Source organism: Protomyctophum bolini (assembly GCF_963924005.1).
Source record: "Protomyctophum bolini genome assembly, chromosome: 15".
Lineage (NCBI taxonomy): Eukaryota > Metazoa > Chordata > Actinopteri > Myctophiformes > Myctophidae > Protomyctophum > Protomyctophum bolini.
In genome coordinates this window covers 34,189,839-34,200,752 of record NC_137876.1, presented here as the reverse complement: position 1 = coordinate 34,200,752, position 10,914 = coordinate 34,189,839, and the positions used below count along the sequence as shown (strand labels likewise).

At 42.7% G+C, this 10,914-nt stretch overlaps 1 protein-coding gene across 2 annotated transcripts in view; it reads left to right on the top strand.

The window, feature by feature from the left end:
- The first annotated feature begins 2,812 nt into the window (after positions 1-2,812).
- The window catches only part of fndc3ba (fibronectin type III domain containing 3Ba), a 147,311-nt gene continuing 139,209 nt past the window's right edge, over positions 2,813-10,914 (top strand). The window contains exon 1 of one of the 2 annotated variants that reach the window (XM_080783955.1): positions 2,813-3,008. The gene's annotated coding sequence lies outside the window, so the exon portion shown is untranslated. Of the gene's footprint in view, positions 3,009-3,121; positions 3,263-10,914 lie in introns of those variants that run through there. The other variant, XM_080783956.1, reaches the window with a different exon arrangement.

Here is a 10,914-nt window from a genome sequence, read left to right as displayed (position 1 = left end):
GAAAACAACACTGACACACACTGGTCTTGCAGCTGTTCCTAAACAATAATACTGTAGCATATGCACAACTAAACTGTAGGGCAAGTGGAGAGGACAGAGAAATAACACAAATTAAAAATAGAGTAAATTCTGAAATGTTGTTACTAAACGGTTCAGCTTAGTATGTAGTAATGGTGCGGCAGCATAATATACCACATAGGGAACCACATTGTAGTGCTGGCACATGTCCATCTACCTCTCTTCCTGGCATTCTCTCTCTCTCTTTGCCATACTGCATCATATGTCTGGACACATTCCACTTACATCAAAGAGCACTGGTGAACGCAGCTTGCATGATTACAGAGAGGATTTGCTTTAAATTACCTCGGAGAGAGAGAGAGAGAGAAAGAGAGAGCGCGCACAGCTGGGTTGGTTCTTGACATCTGGTGGTTGTAGGGTATGGGCTTGGCCCTGACATCCAGAGGAAATAACTATAGTTCTATTCCATAAAGCTGCCGATGTTTCCGCATCCACTCACCCTCCACAGTGTGGAAAATGAACGATAGGCGTGTTAAATCGGTGCCCCTTTGAAAGGACCTTAAGTTACAGATGATGAAATGTTTTATTGTTTTTTTTCAGGTACAGGCCTCGTATCATATGGCACTTTGTTTTTATATTTTCAAAACAATGACACTCTTGCCCAATAGGTGCACAGTATGCATCTTTACGCTGGTTACTTGCAACCACAACCCGCCATTAAACGAAAGTATACGTCATAACCTGTCCTGTCGTGACTCGTGACCACTCTGCACCACTCAAGACAAGATCGACGTTCAAGCCGGTTGACATTGATTATCGAAAATAATGAAAGAATTTTACTTGGAATCTGCTCCACACAAGGCCAGGGCATAGTTAGACAAACACCAACAAGTAGGCTACACACAAAGCCATGCAAGCACCGATGAGCACTGCAGCAAACAAGCCGCCATCTTCAAAAATATTTTTTTTAATAATGGGATGAATCTAGAGTTGCAATACCTTCCATTGACTCCCCACTCATCCAATTTTCATCTGCGATCTGCTGTTAAAACCCTATTTCCTATACTATTGATGTAATGAATGAATGAATCCAGACCCCCTGTTGACGGTATTAACGTAATTGCGGTTGTCACCTCACCACCGAAAAGCCAGACTATGAATAGGCCTTAAGTCTTGTTTTAAATCCAGTCCAAGTCTCAATTTAAAAAAATAGGCACACATCCCAAGTTGGGACTCTTGAGACTCGACGCCGGGACTTGAGTGCAAAGTGGTAACACTTAATTTGAGGGGGCAAATTCATACACATACTACACTCTGCACACACCATGACCATAGAGTATATAAAGAAGGATAGAGACCGAACTGGAGCGTTAGCCCCGCCCCCCCCGGAAGTATAATTATTATAACTCATTAAACTCAATGGTTCGAGTGAGCGGAAGTTTAGCCTAGCCCCGGACCTCAATTTTGAGGTCTGTCATGAACGTCCACTTCCATTAAAGTGCTGCAATTCCACATTTCGCCAGTAGGTAGTGGCATCTTCAACGTTAATTGGATAGCCTTACTGGGGGCTTGGGGCACACACCGTTAGTGTGTAGTTCCACCCTGTTCCTCGGCCCCCATCTCCACTGAGCTCGGACGACAACACGCACACACCATTCCCAATCCCGTCCCATATAACAACAATAACAATACTACAAAGTACAAAACGGTACTTTTTGGCAAGAAAGGGATTTTTTTCACTGGAGGAAAAATATTCTTTATGAGGCAATTCTCTGGACAATATCGGTAGAGGGCGCAGCGGAGTAACTAAAAGTATTTTTTTTCCGGTAGAAATAAAATCCCCTTTTGGCCAAAAAGTACCGTGGGGGCTCAGAGTGCGTCCACTAAGGAAAGTAGTCTTTCTAATGTTTTGGTGAGTAGCGAAAACGTGCTTTTTATTCACGCTAAAGACGAGAGGCTGGTCTGCATTCATGCGAGCGCCGGAAGTTGAGAGTAACATATAGCTCTAAATGCAACGCATTAGAGCTATGGACCAGAGCTAATGATTACTATGAATAATCCTATTGACACCTATCCATGCACCATCCCAACAATAAAGACAACAGGAATCCCCCTACAGTATCCAATCACCATCACCCCAAGCCGCTGAACTCTACCATTTACGCCCACTGAGCCGCGCCATTTCACCTTCATCATCTACCAAATTAAACCTTGCATTATTTAACATACATTCATTAATCAGTACGTGAAAGCAGTAGTCTAGCAAAGGTTTTTTCAGACACCCTAAAATGTAAACCTCTGTGTCTAGGCAATTTTAAATCCTTTGAATATCAGGCCACCATAGAGTCGATCCCCTGTCATGACATATGATGCAATGCATTGTGAGCTTGTAGATCTGCTAGTTTCAGTGGTACTGTACTGTACTGTACTGTACTGTACTGTACTGTACTGTACTGTACTGTACTGTACTGTACTGTACTGTACTGTACTGGCCCCCTCCTCCCTGGCCTGTGTTGTCTTTGTGTTAGGCTGTGCAATAGTGACACTTGGTGGTGAACAAAGGGCAAAGGCTATATGCTCGGACCACGTACAGGGACAGACCCAGGGACAGACCCAGGGACACATAAATAATACTTTCCCTAGCCTGGCTAATAAGCCAGACCGAATCAGCCGTTGGCAAAAAAAATGCCTGATTTGAGTCTGGGTTATTAGCCAGGCTATACTTTCTCACCACTGGACACTGTGGAGTGTGGACAGCCCACTGTCTGTTTTGGCTTTTGAAGTGCGCAATTGGCTATTATTACGGTAAAAGGAGGCGGGCTTTGACTTCCATGTGCGTCGCGTTTTGATTGACATGGCGGAATCTCACAGACACACAGAACGCGACGCGCCGTGCAAGCAGACAGGCAGGCAGGGGGACAGGCACTACCCGACCCTGGAAAAAAGCGCAGCCACGTCTGCTGTTTGAAGATTCTTTTTATTGCAGCGAGGTGAGTTCTTTTCCACTTTTCTACTGATATTACGTTGAGAGACGGCGGAGGGCTGTGAGTTGCCTTTGAAAAGTTTTGTGTTGTGAGAGTTGGGACTTGGAAGAGTTGTTGAGCGCTGACGCCGGCAGTCTAGGCTACTTGGCCAGCGCAAACTAAAAAGGAAAGGAAAACTGCTCCTCTCCGGCGGGGTGAAGACAAACTTTTGGGTGTTATTTCGGCGTTGGACGACAACAAGGAACAAAAACCCTAAAGCGGTACGGATTATTTAGTTAAATCTTGCTTGGTTCGAAGCTGAATGGGGTTTGGTTGGTGTTTTGTGGACTAATTTCTGCCGTTTAGGAAAGAATGTGTTTTTGTCTCAGAGGACTAACAGATGCAGTGAGTGAGTGCGCAACACAAGAAAATCGTTTCTCTTTCACTGTTTATGTAGCAAATCACGGTGGTTGTGTTGAGAGTTGCATACTGGGAATACTGTTTGAGTGTTTGTTGTGTGTTAGCTGCTCCAAATACGGAAATGTATATGTTTTATAGCTGTAAAATAACTTAGGAGTGGAAGATGCTGAGGCAGTCGATTTGACAGGAGTTACGAAATCGTTGAATTGGCACGGTCGGCTTTTTATTGCACTGGGTGTCTGTTCTGAAAAGGTTGTTGAAACGGACTGTAATGACTTTCCACGCAGTTTTATTATGTGTAGTTACAAGTTAGTAACGGACGGGTGCGAGAGGGCTTTCGAGGAGAGTTCTCAACTCCAGCATATCCTAGCATTCCAGCCAGTCTGTCTGTCTATCTGCCTCTCTCTCTCTCTCTCTCTCTCTCTCTCTCTCTCTCTCTGAGCGACCGAGAGCTCAGAAACGACTACGTGTCTGTTTGTGCAGGAAAGACAGCTCTCTCTCTCTCTCTCTCTCTCTCTCTCTCTCTCCCTCCCTCGGTCCCCCTCCCTCTCGCCTCCCTTTGATGCAGACGTGGAAATCAAACATTGGGCTCGTGCCGTGGTTGTACCGATCGATTGGCCTGTCTTCCACGTCCCCCCCCCCAAAATAAATTAAAAAAAAAACACATTTTAAACGCGACAGTGGAGCGCAAGAGCTGAGTATGACGAAGTTATTGGACTAAACCGGCCAAATATCCCTCTGTTGTGATGGGGGGGATCCAGTGGGCACATTGGAACATTATGGGGGGGGGGGGGGGGGGGGGGGCTCAACCTTAGAGCTCAACGCACGCCACATTTTTTCAGAGCTAGAGGAGAAATCCGATCCTAAATACATGACGTCAGATGACATTCCTTCGGTGAAAGGCTGATGTGGACATCCAGTTTTTCTGCGGGAAGCTGATATGTGATTTTTTAGCCCAGCCACGCAAATTACAGCCCAGAGGTGTGCTTGTCTTTGATGGCTCAAAGGAATGCTCCCCAAATGCTCTGTTAATGTAACTCTTGACAGTGTAGCCTACAGATCTATACAGGTATATGCATATGCTTGTCCCCCTGCACCCACAGGTCCATTTGGTTACATCTGTAACTTCACTACTCTGTCAGAATTACAGCTGTATTATACATAAGTTACATTACATTTTACTGTGATAGGTTCAGGAAGGTGCTCCTCCACAAGTTGTGTTGTGGGTCCATGAAAATCCATGGAAAAGAAGATAAGGAATTCTAGCCTTAAAGGCCAGGGATTATTAGGGAATACAGTGAGAATTTGGTTTAGACGTCGTTTGGCAAGGATCCATTCAACATATTTTACAAGTCAAGATGCACTGCTATATTGTTGTATATCCCTCAGGGTTGTGGGCAAATGCCACCACATAATTAGTGAAGACACTTACATTAACTTTTTTATTGAGGCCTGTCAAAGTGTCTTCCGGGGTTCCCTGGGGGACCTTTGCCAAGTTCAATAGGGCACCCCAGAAAAGTCCTTTTGCTGTACTACCTCAGTGACCATATGGCACAAAGTTATGCAAGTTATTTCAGCTCACATCAGGTGCATCAAATTAATGACTTCCCTCTGTTTTGGGATATATGGCAAGGAGCATTTTTCAACTTCAAGTTTATTGTCGCATCACAAGTTGTATATTGAAAACTTTTATTTCAGACACAATGGGTCCATATACAAACAACAACAATGTAAAAACACAACAGTAAATACAAAAACAACAACACAGAAACAGGCTGTTTTCACTCCAGGCAGTCCTTGTCAATTAAAAACATATAAACATTGCCTCCAGTGTTTCCAGAAACAGGAGAAGGAGAAGACTGTGTCACTCTGTGTGATCCCTGTTAAGGCCATAATTAGTGCATTATTTGATTCCCTCAGTCTACACATGAATCTATACATAAAATTCCTCAGTAAAGCATGAAATGTGGGTACATTACTGGTCACAAACATTTCACTAGCACTGGTCCATCTTGGGAGTCTCAGGAATATTCGAAAAGCATCATTATATGCCACCTGAAGTTTTTTCATTTTCGCTTTGCTGTATCGGCACCACAAGTGAGCTGTATAGAGTGGAGTGCAGTAGGTTTTAAAAAGTGCTATTTTGACATTGTCTGAACACATATGAAACTTTCGTGCCAGCATGTTGGCTTGACCATAAAGTTTACAGCACTGGCGCTGCACATCTAATAATAATCATAATCATAATCATAATAATAATAATAATCTAATAATTCTTGTGGATGTAAACATAAGGTTTAGTTGATCTGAATACCTGTATTCCTATTTTAAAGTCTCAATAAGTTTCAGAGGCTTGTTGCCAGATACTTGTCTCTAACGGCACGATTATTATTATTATTCATTATATCCATGATATCTTCTTGTCTTTGCAGGCTGCTGTAAAAGTTTAAGCCTCTTTGGCTTCAGTGTTTAATGAGAATGTAAACAAAACATATAGGCATGTGTTTGAACTGAAGAGTTCATTGGTTGGTCAGAGACTATTGTTAGATTTTGATTTGTCTTCCTGTTTGACATGGCGCATTTTTTATAATTTCTTTCAAAGAGATCAGTCAGCATGTTATTTATTATACTTGTTTTTTTTCATTTTTTCGTGGAAAACTTTAGCTTGAGAAGTTGTTGTAGGCTACTGCCACACAGTGGGAGTTGGGACTTGAACCCATGCTGATGCAATCTCAAGCAAGTGACTATAGACCAGGGAGCCAAAAGTGGAATTAGTTCTTTTTGCTTTTTTATTTTAATAGAACTGAATAGAATGTAGTACGCAGAACAGTTCAGATGTTAGTAAACACATTTTCCCTTCTTTTTAAGGTGCATATCAAAACTAAAGTGTGTAATAATAGAATATATGTTGCATATTCCTTGCTTTCCCCTTGCTTTTGCGCAGGGAAGATGTTTTGGCAGAATTGGCACACTTTATAACGTATTTGTTTTTCTATTTAAAGTAACGCATCAATGTATTACTGTTACAAATGTACTTGCATACATAATATAGGTCCTTTATGTTCACTATACTGCACTACACCTATATAAAATGTGACTGGGGGTGCTGGCTATTTAGAGAGGACGGGGGCTAATGCATCTTGGTTTACATAGGCTTGTTTAGAGGGGCCTAAAGCCACCCTTACCCCCCTCCCCCCAGAGCCGTCCCTGCTTAGGACATGTCATGTACCAATTCTGTCTACTTCCTCTGTGTTTCAGAGGCAGGCTGTGGATAGTTGTAGGTAAATGTACCTGCCGATGACATCACTGGTGGGGATTCCATGCTTTAAAAGAAAAAAAAATACACAAAGTATGGAACCAATTGACTACTAGTTTAGACTTATAATTTAGACCTGATTGACAGGTAGCCTACATTATATAGCAATACAGAGCCCTCCTCTGCTCTGTACACAGGAATGGTTAGGGGTGCAACTGTTAATCGTACTAATCAATACGAAAAAACAAGAATTAAGTGTATTTGTTGAGATTTTTATATATTTTTAACCCAAAACATAAAAAAGGGGTCAGCGATAATCGAGTGGTTACCACATAGGCTCTGACAGTCCCGGCCCGGGTTCAATTCCCTGGCCCGGCGGACCCTTGCTGCATGTCACCCACCAATAAACGATTACTTGATTTTAATCATAAAAGTAATCAATAGAATAATCGCTACAACAATAATTAGTAGTTAGCCTAAAATGGTTCCATGCTCACCATCTTATAGTTTACTGAGGACCAAGATATGGTTTAAACATAACATGGAACGTACCAGTATAGAGAATGGATGCAGTCAGAAGGAGGTTAGTCACTGTTCCCCCCAGCTTGTTCTCCCTTCTCAGTTTCTCTTGAATCCATGATTGGTTGGATATCACTATGCAAGTGAAAGGCCTATAATACTAAAGCGTTGTTGCACAGGTACTAGTCCATACAGCTCAGTTGTTCTGGTCTGTGTTTGTGTGTCAATGATGGAAGGTCAGCAGACTGTAGGCAATTATGTTTTGAAAATATTTTTTGTCTATCGTGCTTTTGGGCAGGTCAGTAGAAGTGAATTAATTTTTTTTTTTCTAATTTTATTGAGATCATCTGGCACTTGCGGATTAGCCACTTAATCCTGAGTTAATATAAATCATTGTACGATATTGTTGCGTAGTGAAATATAGCATTGTGAGCTTGTAGCTCACAATGTGACACATTCAAGTGAGCTTGTAGATTGGCAATTTTTTTAAATTTAGGTTGACACATTTTGACTTACCCAAAATAGGACTGCTGGGTTGAAAGTGCTTAAAAGGAAAACAAAGCGTTCTGTTCAAATGTTATCTGACCCAGGTAGACTGGGTCAACTGGGCGTGTGTGTGTGACACTGCATGTTTGCATGCCTTCAATATTCTGAGACAGGTTATTCTAAGCGCAATGAGGAAGTTGTTCCCATGTTTCATGAGTGCTCGTGATGCCAAGCACCCGTCTGAACTAACTAACCTCGGACACAATCTGGCATCTCCTCTTTCTACCAGCACTGGCTCCTACAGCTCCCTGTTGGCCCAATAAAGTATTCAGGTATGCTTCGTTTGAAAAGGGGTCAGGGAAGGGGCAGGACACTTGTCATTGTGTGTGTGTGTGTGTGTGTGTGTGTGTGTGTGTGTGTGTGTGTGTGCGCGTGCTCTTATGTGCATAATACATGTGTATATGTTTGTGTGCATGCGTTATTTGTGTGAGACCGTCTGCTAACCTAGAACATGTTATCCCAGGGCTAATGTTACTGAACAGCGTTGTGTGTCTCAGAAACAGAAGCTGTTGCAGCTCTAGAATTACACAGTCAAGACAATGCAGCCCTGGAAACTGGGAGTGTGCATGCATGGGTGTGTTTGTGTGTATATGTGAGAAAGTGAAAACAAGTCAAAAGAGTTCTGAACAAGGTCATTATAAGAGACACAAAATTCTTATTACACAGTAAAATCCTGTGTTAATTTCACCAGCCGTATACTTACGAATACTTAAGTTATGAATTACGTATAGTTTCTTGTAGCTCTGCTATTTTTGCTATTTTTGAAAATGTGAAAACATTCACCTACAATGACAAGCCCAAAATATGTATTGGTGAACTTGAAGAGAGTCAGGTGTATCTCAGGATTTTACTGTGCGGGCCTGCCTGTTGAGTTGGTGATAAAAAATAATTTCAGCTAATTTCACTGCTGCATAGACACTAAATGGCTCAGAACAAGAACGTTGGTCAAATATTCTAAATCCAGAATTGGATTGACAAGAGAATAAACTTGAGCGATGATTTATGAGTCTGTCTCTTATCGGTGCATAGCTCGGACATTGCTGAGTCGGCTGATGCGGTACGGCGACTTACTCGGCGGGGCCTCTGATGGCTCAAGTTTGCTTCAGACGGAGCGCCTCCGCTCCCTTACATCTTGCCTCCTAAGGAAACAATAGCTAACAGTTACCCCCCGGGGTGCTCATCATGACCATTAGCTGGGTCAAGTTGAATCAGAAATTCTCCAGATGCAGGCAGGTGTCTTGCAGCAAGCTGTATTTTTCATATCAAGCTGCAGTTTGTTTCATGTATGTAGACTGTAGAGGTGAGTGGTGGTGATTTTGAAAATACAGTGGATGCATTCATGTGCTAGCTTGGTGAAACACTAGGAGTAACACTGGAGGAGAGTGTTTTCTTTTGTTTAATTTCTGGCAAGAATAAAAGGATGGAAAGCCCCTGGATTACATAGATTTTAAAACGTTCGGCTTAATCCTAGAAAATAATGATTAATCACAGTCATTGCTCATGTCCACAGATTACCTATATTTTAACCACATGAACCCTGGCATCCCTTTTCTGGGTATATGTTATAATAGTCGAGCATTCAGCATAAATTGACAATCTGCAAAAAAACATTGAGGTTCAACGATGTGTATTGCACCAGGTTTTCCTTTTTACATTTGCAATCCCTAATGGAAAATCTGAATGTCCCTCCCATTACACACACACGTGCGGTGCGTGTACACATGTGCACACTCACGTGTGTTGTTGATAGGTCAGTGCATGCAGATCTCTTTCAACATGGAATTTTCCTGACCTCAATCTGAATGTAACACAATATTACAGTTTGTGGTAATATTGCGGTGCCGTCAGATGACGCCAGCCCCATACATAGTCAGCAACCCCAACACACGTGCGGGCACACACACACACACACACACACACACACACACACACACACACACACACACACACACACACACACACACACACACACTCTTCGTGCTCCTCATTTTCCCATTTGGAATAGGCCTATCTTACAAAAAACAAACAGTTACACCCCCTTTAACTGCAGATTCCACCACAGTGAGCTGACTTTTAGCACCAGGCTACGTTGAGATGTGTGTGCAACTGTGCATTCTGCATATGGACTAGTATTGTTATAATGTAGTTCGTATCATCATGTTAACCAATACATGTATAGTATCATGAGCTGAGTGAATCGTCACACGCCTACAGGCCAGGTGTTCAATGAGAAGGGAGAGGTACACCACCTGTAGATGTTGTTTTGGTAGACGAGTTTAACCTTGAGAATAAACTAAAACTGACCCTTTATGGGCCAGTTTTACACTCTCTGAGTTAAATTGACATTCAGGATTTTGCGCACGAGTAATAAGACGGTAATTGTCATGTGATGGAGCAGTTGGTAATTGTTATTGTGTGCGTTGTCTCTGTAAGGGGTGGCACGTGGATGCATTTTGTCAAGCTTTGTGTTTGCATGCACAACCACCGAAGGAATCTGATATGAAACACAGAACAGACTTCAAAACAAACAAAATATAACCAAGGGACAAAGGAACAGGCACGGCTTAACAACACTGTCTGGCTCTATAAGTTGTTGTTTTTGTGCATTAGCAAGTTGTTACTTTAGGCCTTAATTCACACGCTCCTCTTTGGGTCTCTGTAATGCTCTTTCTTTGTTCTCTGCATATTAAAGTGCTGTTGGTTGTTCATTAACAACTGGTTCAAACTGATGCTTTCTGTTTCCTTTTCCTAGCTTTCTCTCTGTTGCTGTGTCTGCTTGTCTGACTCGCACTCTGTTCTTCCGTCTCTCTCTCTCTCTCTCTCTCTCTCTCTCTCTCTCTCTCTCTCTCTCTCTCTCTCTCTGTCTCTCTCTCTCTCACCTTCTCTCTTTCTCTCTCTCTCTCTCACCTCTCTCTCTCTCTCTCTCTCTCTCTCTCTCTCTCTCTCTCTCTCTCTCTCTCTCTCTCTCTCTCTCTCTCTCTCTCTCTCTCTCTCTCTCTCTCTCTCACCTTCTCTCTCTCTTCCCCCCCCTCTCTCCCTATGAACGGTGGCTCTTTGTTGAAGTATCCCAGCATCTCATGTTTGCTTGGCACGGAGCTGTAATGTTTACCCTCCTTCTCTCCCTTTTTTCTTTGACTCACTGCCTCCCTCCCTCCTCCTTCCCTGCCTCTCTTTTTCTGTCTAGAGAGCTCA